Here is a 12,778-nt window from a genome sequence, read left to right as displayed (position 1 = left end):
TGCTATTGACAGTAAGCTTATTTCTTTTAAGATCATTGCTTCATTATTCGACACTTTGCAGCACATGAGCACATGCTGCATTTGACAAAATGTATCTGTGTTTGTGTATTTGTTTGTGTGTGCAACCAGCAGAACGTTCCCAAATTGTAGACATCCATTTCTTCAGTGTTTAAGTATGTGTCTTGACAAACTGCTAGCAGAGGGAGATGTCATACGTACACACACATGCTTGTGTATGCACTCTCTCTCTTTCTGTTCTTGCAATTCTGTCTTTAATATCTCATTTATTGTTCTCTGTTTGTTTAAATAGGTTATTTGTGGCATGTACAATGTACATCTAAAGTATCGTAGCATCTGACTGTAATATATAAATTATGCACTGGTGAGAGACTGTTTGTGGAGATACAGGGCACTTGAGGTTATTTACAGAAGTACAACATCATGACTTTGTGAATACTTGAGAGTGAGCTGCATCTCCACTAATGTCTCAAACTTAAACTTGTGCATTATTTGTTTTATAAAATGGGTCTATGAACTATGTCAGCGGGTAAAACTTTGTACTTCAATACCACAGGGCTGCTTTCACTGGTTGGCAGTGCAGTAGACAACTGTGTAATCAAAGCGAGTGTTTGCTGGATCGTGCCACACACTTCGCTAGCCGCACATGTAACGTATACACAGAGCAATTGGTAATCTGCTGTAAGAAAACTCACCATGGAGGTATGCTTTTTCTTTCCAGGATTTTTTTTTTTTTTCACGCCATGCACATTAGTTATAAGATTAGGAATGCTCACACGAATCATTTATCAGCGCTTCTGATTGGCTGCAGTCTTAGACCCATTTTATAAATCATGTAGTTGTAACAAATAGTATGGATAGTATTCTTCCAGGAGGTTTCCTTTCGTCTTCACTATTGTGTGGTACAGTACAAATGTTCAATGATTTAAACCAAAAAAAGTCTGTGATGGCTTGCTTTCATATGCTAGAAGTGTACAAGCTTACAATGATACTCTAAGAGCACATTATTCTATGTCTTGTCGCTGTCTGTGTAGTTATCATTCAAAGTATTAATGTCAGTTTATAAGTATGTTCTGCAACCTTCTGCTGTATGGATTTTCTGAAGGCAGAAGAACACAAAATTTTCATGTTGTGAAAATCTATATAATACATAATATCTATACCTCAAAGAAGAAAGAAAGAAAGGAAATACTCTCTCTGGCTTGTGGGGGTGTTGATGAAGACAACAATTAGGTGCATTTAAAGTATGAATTGAAATTTGATGTAGAAAATTTCAAGACTCAATGATGGACTGGCTATAGATACCTATCCCTGTCAGCAGGTGCTTTGCAATTGGTGGATATAGCCTCAATAACATGGCATAAATTACACCAAATTTGTCTTCAATAGTCTCACGCCTTGCGATAACTTTGGCACAGATTGCTATAAAGAGAAACTTTTGGAGTAAACAACAGTGACAACATTCCAACTCTACATCATTACTTTGTTAATCATTGTTTTGCTGTGCACAAATGCTTATACATGATTATATAGTGTTATGTCTTCAAAGTATGAAAAGTGTGAGAAGCTTGCAGCTGTAGTAACCATGCAATGGTAAGCTTTAGTGTGTTCATAACAGTGTATTACTTCATTTGATTCCTCAAGTGATATTTGGTACCAGGAGACACATGGTACCTGTGTCTACTTGCAGAATTTTAACTGTGTAAGGGGATACCCCATATAACTCAGAGACTCCAACTCTCCCGTTTTCGACGGGAGATCTCCCGCCGAAAACCCATTTTTGCAAAATCTCCCGTTCTCCCGTTTGAGATTTAATTTCTCCCGCCCTGGCTCTGTGTCTTCTGATGGAAAGGATTTCTTACTTACTGCTATTGTATGTTGAAAAAATAAGCCTTAGATAGCACCAGAGAGCATCTACAACCCTGGGAATTTCGCGCTTCGCACACATCAACTTGGAGTCTCCTGTTTGCTAGGGGGTTTCAGGCGGGAGAATCTCCAGATCAGAAGGTGCTTTGGGTTGGAGTCTCTGATAACTAGGTCATCGCAACTGCCCATTTTACCTTGTTATGACTGGCAGCTCAAAAGCAAGCTCATTGTAATGGGATATCCTTGTACAACAAACCAAAATGTCCTGTGATCAGTATGAAGTAGTGAAGTGCAAATATGAAATTAGATTTTATATATTTTATACCATGTGATGGGCGAGCCTATTCAGATCATGTTGATGGTAACTCATGTATATTTCTTGAGAACGGTATACAGTATTTTCAAATATTTATTGTAATGCCTTGAGCACTGGCACTGAACAACTGTAAAAGTGATTGCCATAGGTGCTACTTTCAGCCAATAGCTGCACACAATAAATATGTTTTGATTATAGAAGAAACAAATGTATGTACTTTGTGTCGGTTCTGTTCGTATACTGATTCTGCTGCAGTTAAAGATATTAAACCCACAAATATTCACATAGACGCACAGACACAATATGTGTGTACATGCATACAAAACACACACTTGTTCTCCCAAACACTGAAAGTGCCCATTCCCCATGCTTACAGGTACAGTTCGACCTCGATTAACCGACCACGTCAGGACTGGCAGGCATCCGGATATGCCATTTGGCCGGATAAGAGAGATATATGTGCTCAAATACCATCGTTATTGCTCCCTTGATACCTAGCAGCTGTCCGTATTAGCGATAACACTGCTGATAACGGTGTCTCAGATACTGGCTGTGATCATAATCATATCTCTATAATCTCTGCTTCAAAAGCACAGTGTTGATTGTTTTATGTCCACAATCTGTGGATCTTAGTCTGAGAGCTGGCTGCTGGTCAATTTACCCCATCAAGCCCAAAAGGTTTGACCCCTAAGAGTTGCTGGGGCCACCCTCCTCATTAAAAAAATGCCCGTCAGCCTGGTCCCTGAGGGCGGGTTCGGCCCCCAGGGACCCCCCGAAAAGGCCCTCCAGTGGGTGTAATTTACCCCATGGAGCCCATGGACCAAACTTGGCCTATGTGAATGTCCTATGGGTGTACATAATCAAAATATAAAAACTGACAAAATATCTGGTCGGGAAAGGGGTTGCCAGACCGCTTGTTTGCAGGCATAAAACCTTGTTTTTGGTCAAGGAGTCTGCGCCAAGACTACACTGTCCCATAGGCCCTGTACTGTAGCGTCTCCCAACAGGCTGACAGACAGTGCCAGTTAGTGAATGTAGTAGTCTTGGCGCAGACTCCTTTACTCGCAACAAGGGTTATTGCCTGCAAACTACCCGTTATACCCTGGGACCCAGGGTAGTTTGCATGCATAAATTGACCACACACACACCCACCCCCCCCCACACACACGCACACACACATACACACACACACACACACACGCACTCACACACACACATACACACACAATTATGTTTACACATGACTCTATGTACAACTGTATACCATAACACTAAACATGTTACAATTAATAGGTTTCTCATTAATGCAGCCATAATACCTTTCACATAATAAATGTCAAACCTATAAGATGTTCATACCTTTTGAATGTTTTACATGGATACTATCAATACACCTTTAAGGAACACTGAAGAAATTTGAAATTTGTGTGAAGTTGTATTAGGTTTTGTTGGCCACACAGCCTACTCTTTCTGTATGATGTATTCACCTTATGAGACTCAAATAGAGCTTTTCAGAAAATGCTGAAAAACCTTTGTTGTGAGTAAACTTCAGTTTAAGACCAACCACAACAGCGCTAAAGGCCAGTTGTATAACACATTTAAGTAAACATTTTCATCAACCGTGCATTAAACATAACTCTAATAAAGTTTATGTCAACAAGTGGGATGTAGCTTGGATTACTTCTTTTTCTCCTGCTTGATATCCTCTTTTAGATACAAATAACAAGTCTCAATCCTAATATAAGATTCCTTTGAAAACCTCAAACTAATAACTTTTTGTGTTTTTGGCTGATAAAAACCACCCTTTGATGTATAAAATAGGCAAGGATTACAGCATCCATGCCAACATTTCCTTTATTTGACTCTAATAAATTCCAAATCAGAATAAACTGCATAACATAAGGAAGGAGCTTAATGGTTTTGGAAATGATATTGATCAATTTTCATACTCAGTAGTGCATGTCACCTCATAGTTTTGGACAAATATCTGCATATCTATAATACTAATGAACATGTAATTACGGTGTTCTATATACATGTATTTCTTCCTTGGAACCTCAAATAACAAGCTTCACAATAGAATGCTAACTTTCTGTAATGGAAATAAACAGGCCAAGAGCATTTACTTTGATCTTGTGTTCTCTTCATCTCTTCAGCGCTTTTTTTTTTTTTTTTTGGTCATCTTCTTATTTCTGGAGATATATTTTATTTATAATAGTTCCCAGCCCCACACAAATGGTGTCACATACTGCAAACACTGCCAATGACCGTGACCAGTACACACCAAGTTGAAACATAATAGCTCTCTTTTTATATAGCATATAGGCTGAAAGTATTAACTTGGTCTTGTGGTCTCTTTATATCAGCAGTTTTGTCAACTCCTTATTTCTGGAGATACACTGTACTTCATCTTCAGTTCCCCAGCCCCACACAAACAAAACTCAACCTACGGTGTCACACACTGCAAAGAGCGCATCATAGTATATGATTGCCGTTAACCCGGGACATATACACACAACGTGAAACATAAAATTACCAGCTAAATGAAATGTTAGCTTAATTTCTTTTCTTTAACAATAGCATGCACGTTGAGAGCGTTTACATGTTGTGTTCTCTTTTATATTAGAATTTTTGTCAACTCCTCATTGAGATACTTTGTCTACCCCCCTCCCCCCCCAAAAAAAAGATAATACTTCCAGGGTGTCACATACCATATACAGTTACAATGCAGGTCCTAGTTCATATTTATGATTTAGTTGCCATTCAAAACCATGGCAATTACACATCAAACCATGCATCACACTCTATGGAAGACTAAAGCTTACATAAATTACGTATAATGTAGGCCTATGATAAGCATTGCACATGTTTCAGTTGCAGTCTTATGATTCCTGAACTGACCAGTATTTGGCATGAATTTATTACATATAATATAAAACATAATTTCACATTTTAGTCTATCATACAGTATAATGCATGATTTGAGAAACTGAAGTCTACTCACAACAAAGGGTTTATTTCAGCATTTTCCAAATATATATATATGTATATATATATATATTTGTCTTATGGTGGATACATAATAAAGGGTAAGCAGGTTGTGTGGCCAGTAAAACAGAATACAATTTCACACAAATTTCAAAATCTCTTCAGTGTTCCTGCTTGAAGGTTCACTGATAGTATCGATGTAAAACATTCAAAAGTTATGAACATAATAATTATATAATATTGGATGGCCTTGAGATTAATACAAGGAAATATTGGACGAGCTATGCACAAATATTGGACGAGTCGAAGACGAGTCCAATATTTTGCTTAGCGAGTCCAATATTTCCTTGTATTAATCGAAAATAGGACATTCAATATCATCATTATTATCCTACAGAGGATTTTAGCGAAGAATGTTTTCACTTAGGCCTACCCTTTCTGTCTCCGACTCCGAGTGCTGTGTGGTCTCCTACTGTGTAGTGATCCTGACATGGGGTATGGTATGTTGATGTAGGCCTACACTCTTCAGTGCAAGTTCAGTCTCTGATAAAACAGTGATCTATGTATCCAAGGTAGCCGTCATGTTACTGTTAGACCGAGATCTAGCTAATTTTGACCAGAATTAGATGTATTTGTATCCGAGATCTGAGAAACAATTCACGTCACATCTACCGTAGATCGTGAAAGATCGAATTAGGCTACTACAATTAGTAGTCCTACTGTATAGTGTATACGTACACGTCGCGGTACAGTATCGATTATGCATTATCGCGCATGCAAATGCAAGCGGCGGCCGGCTACATGTATTTGTATATCGCGCGCGGGCTATCTAGCAGTATAGCGCTGAGCATGCAGAGCTGCAGATCATTCGTCGCCTTGCGCCTGCATGCACAAAAAAAGGCAACTTATTTTCATCAAACCTAAATTTAACTTCCTGTTATGAAAGTGATATTTTGAAAAATTGTGTAAAAAACAATTTCAACTGATTGATATATGAAATTTGTTTGCATGAACACAGAATTTTAGAAGAAACGATATTCTAGTTAATTCGTGATTGACCAATCACAGACGTTTTTACTTCATATTTCAGGTTATCTCGTATATATCTCAACCAATCACGGTGCAGTTTATAAAAACTTTGGGGAATCCCCCTCTTGCCGTCCAATATTTTAAATATTGGTCGCCTAGGCAAAAAATATTGGTCGAGTTCAACAAACTTTTTAAGTGGGTTGGAGGTTATGAGGTGCGTCGACAAAATAACACTTGTATTTGGGCTCTAAAAATCCTCTGTATGGATAATAATTATAGGTATGTGCAAGGTATCATGGCTGTATGGAGAAACCACTGGTCATGTTTTGTGTTACGGTATTCTTAGTATACATAGAGTCATGTGTGAATGTGTGTGTGTGTGTGTGCGTGTGTGTGTGTGTGTGCGTGTGTGTGTGGGTGTGTGTGTGGGTGTGGGTGTGTGTGTGGTCAATTTGTGCATGCAAACTACCCTGGGTCCCAGGGTATAACGGGTAGTTTGCAGGCAATAACCCTTGTTGGGCGTAAAGGAGTCTGCGCCAAGACTACTACATGCACTAACTGGCACTGTCCGTCAGCCTGTTGGGAGACGCTACAGTACAGGGCCTATGGGACAGTGTAGTCTTGGCGCAGACTCCTTGACCAAAAACAAGGTTTTATGCCTGCAAACAAGCGGTCTGGCAACCCCTTTCCCGACCAGATATTTTGTCAGTTTTTATATTTTGATTATGTACACCCATAGGACATTCATATAGGCCAAGTTTGGTCCATGGGCTCCATGGGGTAAATTACACCCGCCGGAGGGCCTTTTCGGGGGGTCCCTGGGGGCCGAACCCGCCCTCAGGGACCAGTCTGACGGGCATTTTTTTAATGAGGAGGGTGGCCCCAGCAACTCTCAGGGGTCAAACCTTATGGGCTTGATGGGGTAAATTGACCAGCAGCCAGCTCTCAGACTATCTGTATCACTCTCTGTTTGTTGTGAGTGAGATAGGGCACTGAAAATACATGAAAACATAAAAAAAAAAAAAAATGTCAGCCAGTCCATGTCCGGATAACAGAGTCCAGTTGATTGATAGCCGTATAATCGAGGTCGGACTGTGGGGCCTACCCCATGCCTACCACAGTGGAGTGAATCAGCGCCTCAGTGTAGTTAGTCTGGCTTCCAGACCCTGTCTGCTGGTACTATTTTTGCTGTACAGAATATTGTCGCCCTCAACGTCGAAAGCTGGAGCAGGTTAAGGTGGATTTGTCCTGCAGCAAAGGGCTCACACCAGTAAACATAATGGAATGACCCTGACCGCATCACAAAATCGTACCAAAGATACTAAAATAAATGAAGAAAAAAATAATCAGTAATAAATGAAGAAAAAAATAATCAATAATCAGAAATGCAGTTTGGCAAAAACTGAATAGCTACATACATTTTACATCGGGGATATTGAGTATGAATTCCTCTACAAACTGCATTTTGGTTGGAAGATGAAAGCTTTTCTCATGGAATTTGAATTCAGGGACTATACATGTATTTGATTGTTTGCATGTACAGTGCTAAGATATGTGATATATCTTTTTTAGTAAAAAGAGCTCGTAGTCTGGCTTTGTCAACCCTTGGACAGAGTTTGAGCAGAAGAACCCCCTTGCAAATTTGATGGATGAAAGGTTATATCACACTTTTTTCAGGGTTAGTGAAGATGAAACACCTCATTCTCCCAGCTATTTTACAGATTTTTTTGAATTTTGAATTTTAACACACATCTCTATGGGGAAATATTTACCTGTGTAAGCCCCAAAGACGCGACTTTCTTAGCCGCAGATGGTGCATTTTTGGAAGGTACTATTATAGGGCAAAGGGTCTGGAAACCAGACTATAGTGTAGTTCATCAGGGTACAGCTCGTTATTCCGAAAGTTCGTTATTCCGAAGGCTCTTTATTCCTAAAATTTGTTTTTCCGAAGGTTCATTGTTCCGGATTTCATTTTCGGATTAACCAATCTTCGGAATAACAAACCTTCGGAATAACGCCACAAATTTTCGGATTAACGAACCCTTTTTCATTTTTCGATTAACGAACCTCTAGGTATAGGGAATTTGCGTGTTTCGGATTAACGACCCTTCGGAATAACGACCCTTCGGAATAGCGAACCTTCGGAATAACGAACAGCACTCGTTCATCATCATCCCTGGTGAAGCACTAAAATGTAACCCTTTCTGTGCTTATGATCCAAATTTCACTCACTAACCTATGGACAGGATTTTAATGTAGGATGCAGAGGGTTAAAGATACAAAGATGAAATCCATTCCTGAATGTGATTTTGTCTAGGGCAAAACATATACGCATTACTTTGTGGAGGTTATCATACAAAATGAACTGACAGTCCTCTGTTATCTCTCTGGTGAAAAGAAAAAAAGAAACGAGAGACAGAAAGTTTGGTTTCTATTTTCTGAATCACCTGCAATCCCAATCCATATGCTATGCTAAGATAATGACTATTGCTAAGATAATGACTATTATTATGTGCAGGAGATTCAGAAAATCATTTAAATCATAATCATCAGAGAAATCAATGAAAAAATATATACAACAGGCTAAATGTGATTTATTGAAGCCAATTGTTTTGATATGTACTCTCATAATATAAACGTGCATCTCCACTAGTATGATGTACTAGGTGTTACAAAAAACATTTCCCACTTTTGATCCTTAATAGTTCGAAAACTATACATCAGGTAACACTGTCATTCATTGTATGAGTAATAGCTGCATAGTGTACAATCTAGTTGGTGGTGATTTGAATATGAGAGCATGAATCAGTTTCGTTAAATCCATGATTAATTTTAAAGTTAAGTTCCAGATTTTGGTCAAATTTGAACCCTCTGTACAAAATTGAACTTTACACAAGAACCAATGATGTGTATGTGAGTGTGTGCTTACAATGACCCTGAACAATAGACATGAATACAACGAATACCATCTTTTCTGAGGTCTGCTGACTAGGCTTCTGGACTCGTCACATGAATGCTTTATTAATTATTCATGATGGATTGCCCTGGGCACTGCTAGTCTGAACTCATGGCAAAGGGTAAAATGCATGCACATAAAAAGATAAGTACATGTTTTCATGTGCTTGCATACACTACATTTCAGGATGAATAAAGACTAGCTGTGATAGTTCAATTTCTCATGAATATGTAAAAGAGCATTCCAATCCTGGCCATTGTTCAGGACCATTGTCAGGATGTTAACCACACACTCCCATACACTCCACTTGACCCCTGTGCAAAATTAAAATTTTGTACAGAGGGTTGAAAACAGAGCAAAATCTGAAACCTAACTTGAAAATAAATCTTGAATTTAATGAAACTAATTTATGCTATCATTCTTAAATTACTTCCAACAGAATTGTACACTATTCAGCTATTGCTCATATCAATATCAGTGTATACTTAGTTTTTGAACTATTAAGGATCAAAAGTGGGGAATGTTTTTTGTAACACCTAGTATCAGTGTCAGTAAGTTATATCATATTTATATGACCTTTTCATTAGACAGTCTTGTAAGATTATTGGAACATCATGCAGGGCCTATGGTTATAATTATTAACATATATTTAATACCCGGTAACAAATTAATGCTGATACCCCATTGTGATTTATACGTTTAGGTAAGAGACACCTATGCCAATATGGGACAGGAATATTGTCAACTTTTACTAAAAAAAGGGAGAGGGAGAGAGTGAGAGAGGGAAAAAAATAAGTCTGCAGGAATTACAACACTATAATCTGTGAGTGAAAAAAAGTTGACCAATCGCTAATGAAAAAAATAGTGATATGGCAATGAAATGTCAATGTACAGTAGGCTTATTGATACAAACAAGCTCCGTGGTATTCCCTTTGACAGTGGGGGGGGGGGGGGGGGGGGGGGGGGGGCTACCTGTTGGTACCAAACAAATATATGTTGCCAGGTATAACTGTGTGGTAATGTACCAAAGGCTGGATCGTGTAGCAATGTGAATAGCCAGCTGTGGTATCTGATATGTGGTAATGCAATATCAGATGTCTAAATACCATGCACAAAAAATACAGTGTACCATTAGAGTACCCGATACCACAGGACTTGATGGATTATGTAGGCCTACCACTGCAGGCTCACGTATAGGGCCTAAGTGATAAAACCATGTAACCCGATGTCGATGTCCTGTGGTACAGGATTATTCTCTGTGGTACGTGTTGGTAGGTGCCTACAGTGTACCACCCCCCCCCCCCCCAACACAAGAATAATTAGTACTACAGGCACTGTGAGGCATTACTATGAGGGAAATTTACCCCAAATATATGCAGCAATCATCATTGAACGAAAAGGTCCCTACATCAATGAAAGTTTGAAGAAAATAATATGACAATCTGGTCAAAAGTTTTGAATTTTTGAATTTTGTTCACAAGACCGCTGGATCAGAAGACTGCTTCATATCATGACATCACACAAAGGTAGATCTACTACTACGATATGATATAAAAAAGTAAAAAACAAAACAAAACCCAAAATATCATTTCATATGAAAACGGACACATTTCCTGGACATACTGACATAATATGTCAAGGGTTTATTTCCCCCGGTTTTCTTAAAGAGATACCCAGCTAACATTTGGACGTTTTCTGAACGTTCTTGAAACGCTCCAAGTTCGTTATTTGGACGTTTTATCAAAACGTTTCTGAAGTTTTTTTGTGTGGAAGGTTTTCGACGTATTTAAAACGTTAAAATGAACATTATAAAAACGTTTTTTAAACGTCTAAAAACAATAAAAAACCTTTCCGAATTTTCAAGGACTGCAGAAAACCTTTTGGACGTTTAGACGTCAGAAAACCTTTTAAGAATATGTAAAACGTTCTGTGGACGTTCTGCGGACGTCCAGAAAACCTTTGAAAACCGTCTAGAACGTAAAAATAACCAAACATTCTAAGAACGTCTAAAAAAACTCTTACGACCCTTTCCAGAACGTTTAGAGAACCTTTCATATATCCGTCTAGAACGTCCAGAAGAGCTTTTAAGAACGTCTAATGTTTAGTTTTTATTTGGCATTAAAATATGTATGTATTAAAATATTATGTATGCATTTGTAGTAGATTATTTGCATTCTAAGCTGATTCATATGTTTGTTTTGATGATTGTAAAGCGCTTCGAAACATATTGTATTAAGCGCTAAATGAATATTTCATATTATTATTATTATTGAAAAAAAAAGTATAGTTACAATATACAGACACTATCTGGGTTTAATGTACCCTAATCCTAATCCTATATAATCCTATCCTAACCTGTTCCCAATGGCCTACCACCTATACCTAAACCCATTCCCAGTTGTGTAGGCCTATCTGCATCACAAACCTTTATATACTGGCAAAAATTTTATAATGCATGAAGACATGATTATTAAATAAAATGACACATTATACCTTAAAGGCATAATTTACCATTTGCAGATGAAATAATAACCCAGCTTTAGTGCTTCAAAATAGTTCTAAGATGTGAGTTAGGCATAGAAACAACCATTGTAAAAATTTTAATCAGCATAATCAATGTTAAGTATTGTTGAATATACAAAATGTGAACAATAGCAGAGACTCCAACTCTCCTGTTTTCGACGGGAGATCTCCCGCCGAAAACCCATTTTTTCAAAATCTCCCGTGCTCCCGCTTGAGATTTAATTTCTCTCGCCCTGGCTCAGTGTCTCCCGTTTAAAAGGATTTCTTACTTATTGCTATCGTGTGTTGAAAAAATAAGCCTTAGATAGCAAAAGAGAGCATCTAGAACCCTGGGAACTTTGAGCTTCGCACACATCAACTTGGAGTCTCCCGTTTGCTAGGGGTTTCAGGCGGGAGAATCTCCCGATCAGATGGTGCTTTGGGTTGGAGTCTCTGCAATAGCTATAATAAAATTGTTTCTAGACTAAACCGTCTTCAGTTAGGCCTATGGTTTAATGAGAAACACAGTGATATCTCCCTATGTTTTAGGTTTTATTGCAAAATTATGATAATTATGATAGGATGTTTTGTGATACAACTGACCCACACATATGCATTAATCTGATAATTCATTTTTTTTAAATCACTGCTCCCAAAGGTAAACTGTGCCTTTAATTAGGCCTATTAACATATGGAAATACCTCTTTATAACACAATTTGAAATTATGAATAATTGAACAATAACGTAGGTACAATTTTTAACAAAGAAAGTTTGAACCCAGCATAAATGCTTTAGATTTCAACGTCTTTTATCTAGGCCAATTTCCACTAGTTTTCAAATTTTAGCGTTTCTTATTTTTGATTATTCATAAATATGCATGAATATTCATAATAAAGGAACCAATGACGAAGACGTAGCAGACTTAATAAAAACGTTTCATGGACGTTTATAAATGGCAAAGACGTAGCAGACATATAAACAAAAACGTTTTTTAACTTCCATTGATGTTTTTAAAACGTTTTCCAAAAACAAAAACAAAAACTGTTCTTTGCGGTAAATTCTAAGTCCCAACTTTGACGTTATATGTACGTTTTAAAAACGT

The sequence above is a fragment of the Diadema antillarum genome, unplaced genomic scaffold (genome assembly GCF_040938485.1).
Source record: "Diadema antillarum isolate AM-2024a unplaced genomic scaffold, OU_Dant_1.0 scf00000025, whole genome shotgun sequence".
NCBI classification, from domain to species: Eukaryota; Metazoa; Echinodermata; class Echinoidea; order Diadematoida; family Diadematidae; genus Diadema; species Diadema antillarum.
The sequence above is the reverse complement of the archived record's forward strand: the minus strand, read 5'-3'. Positions refer to the sequence as shown.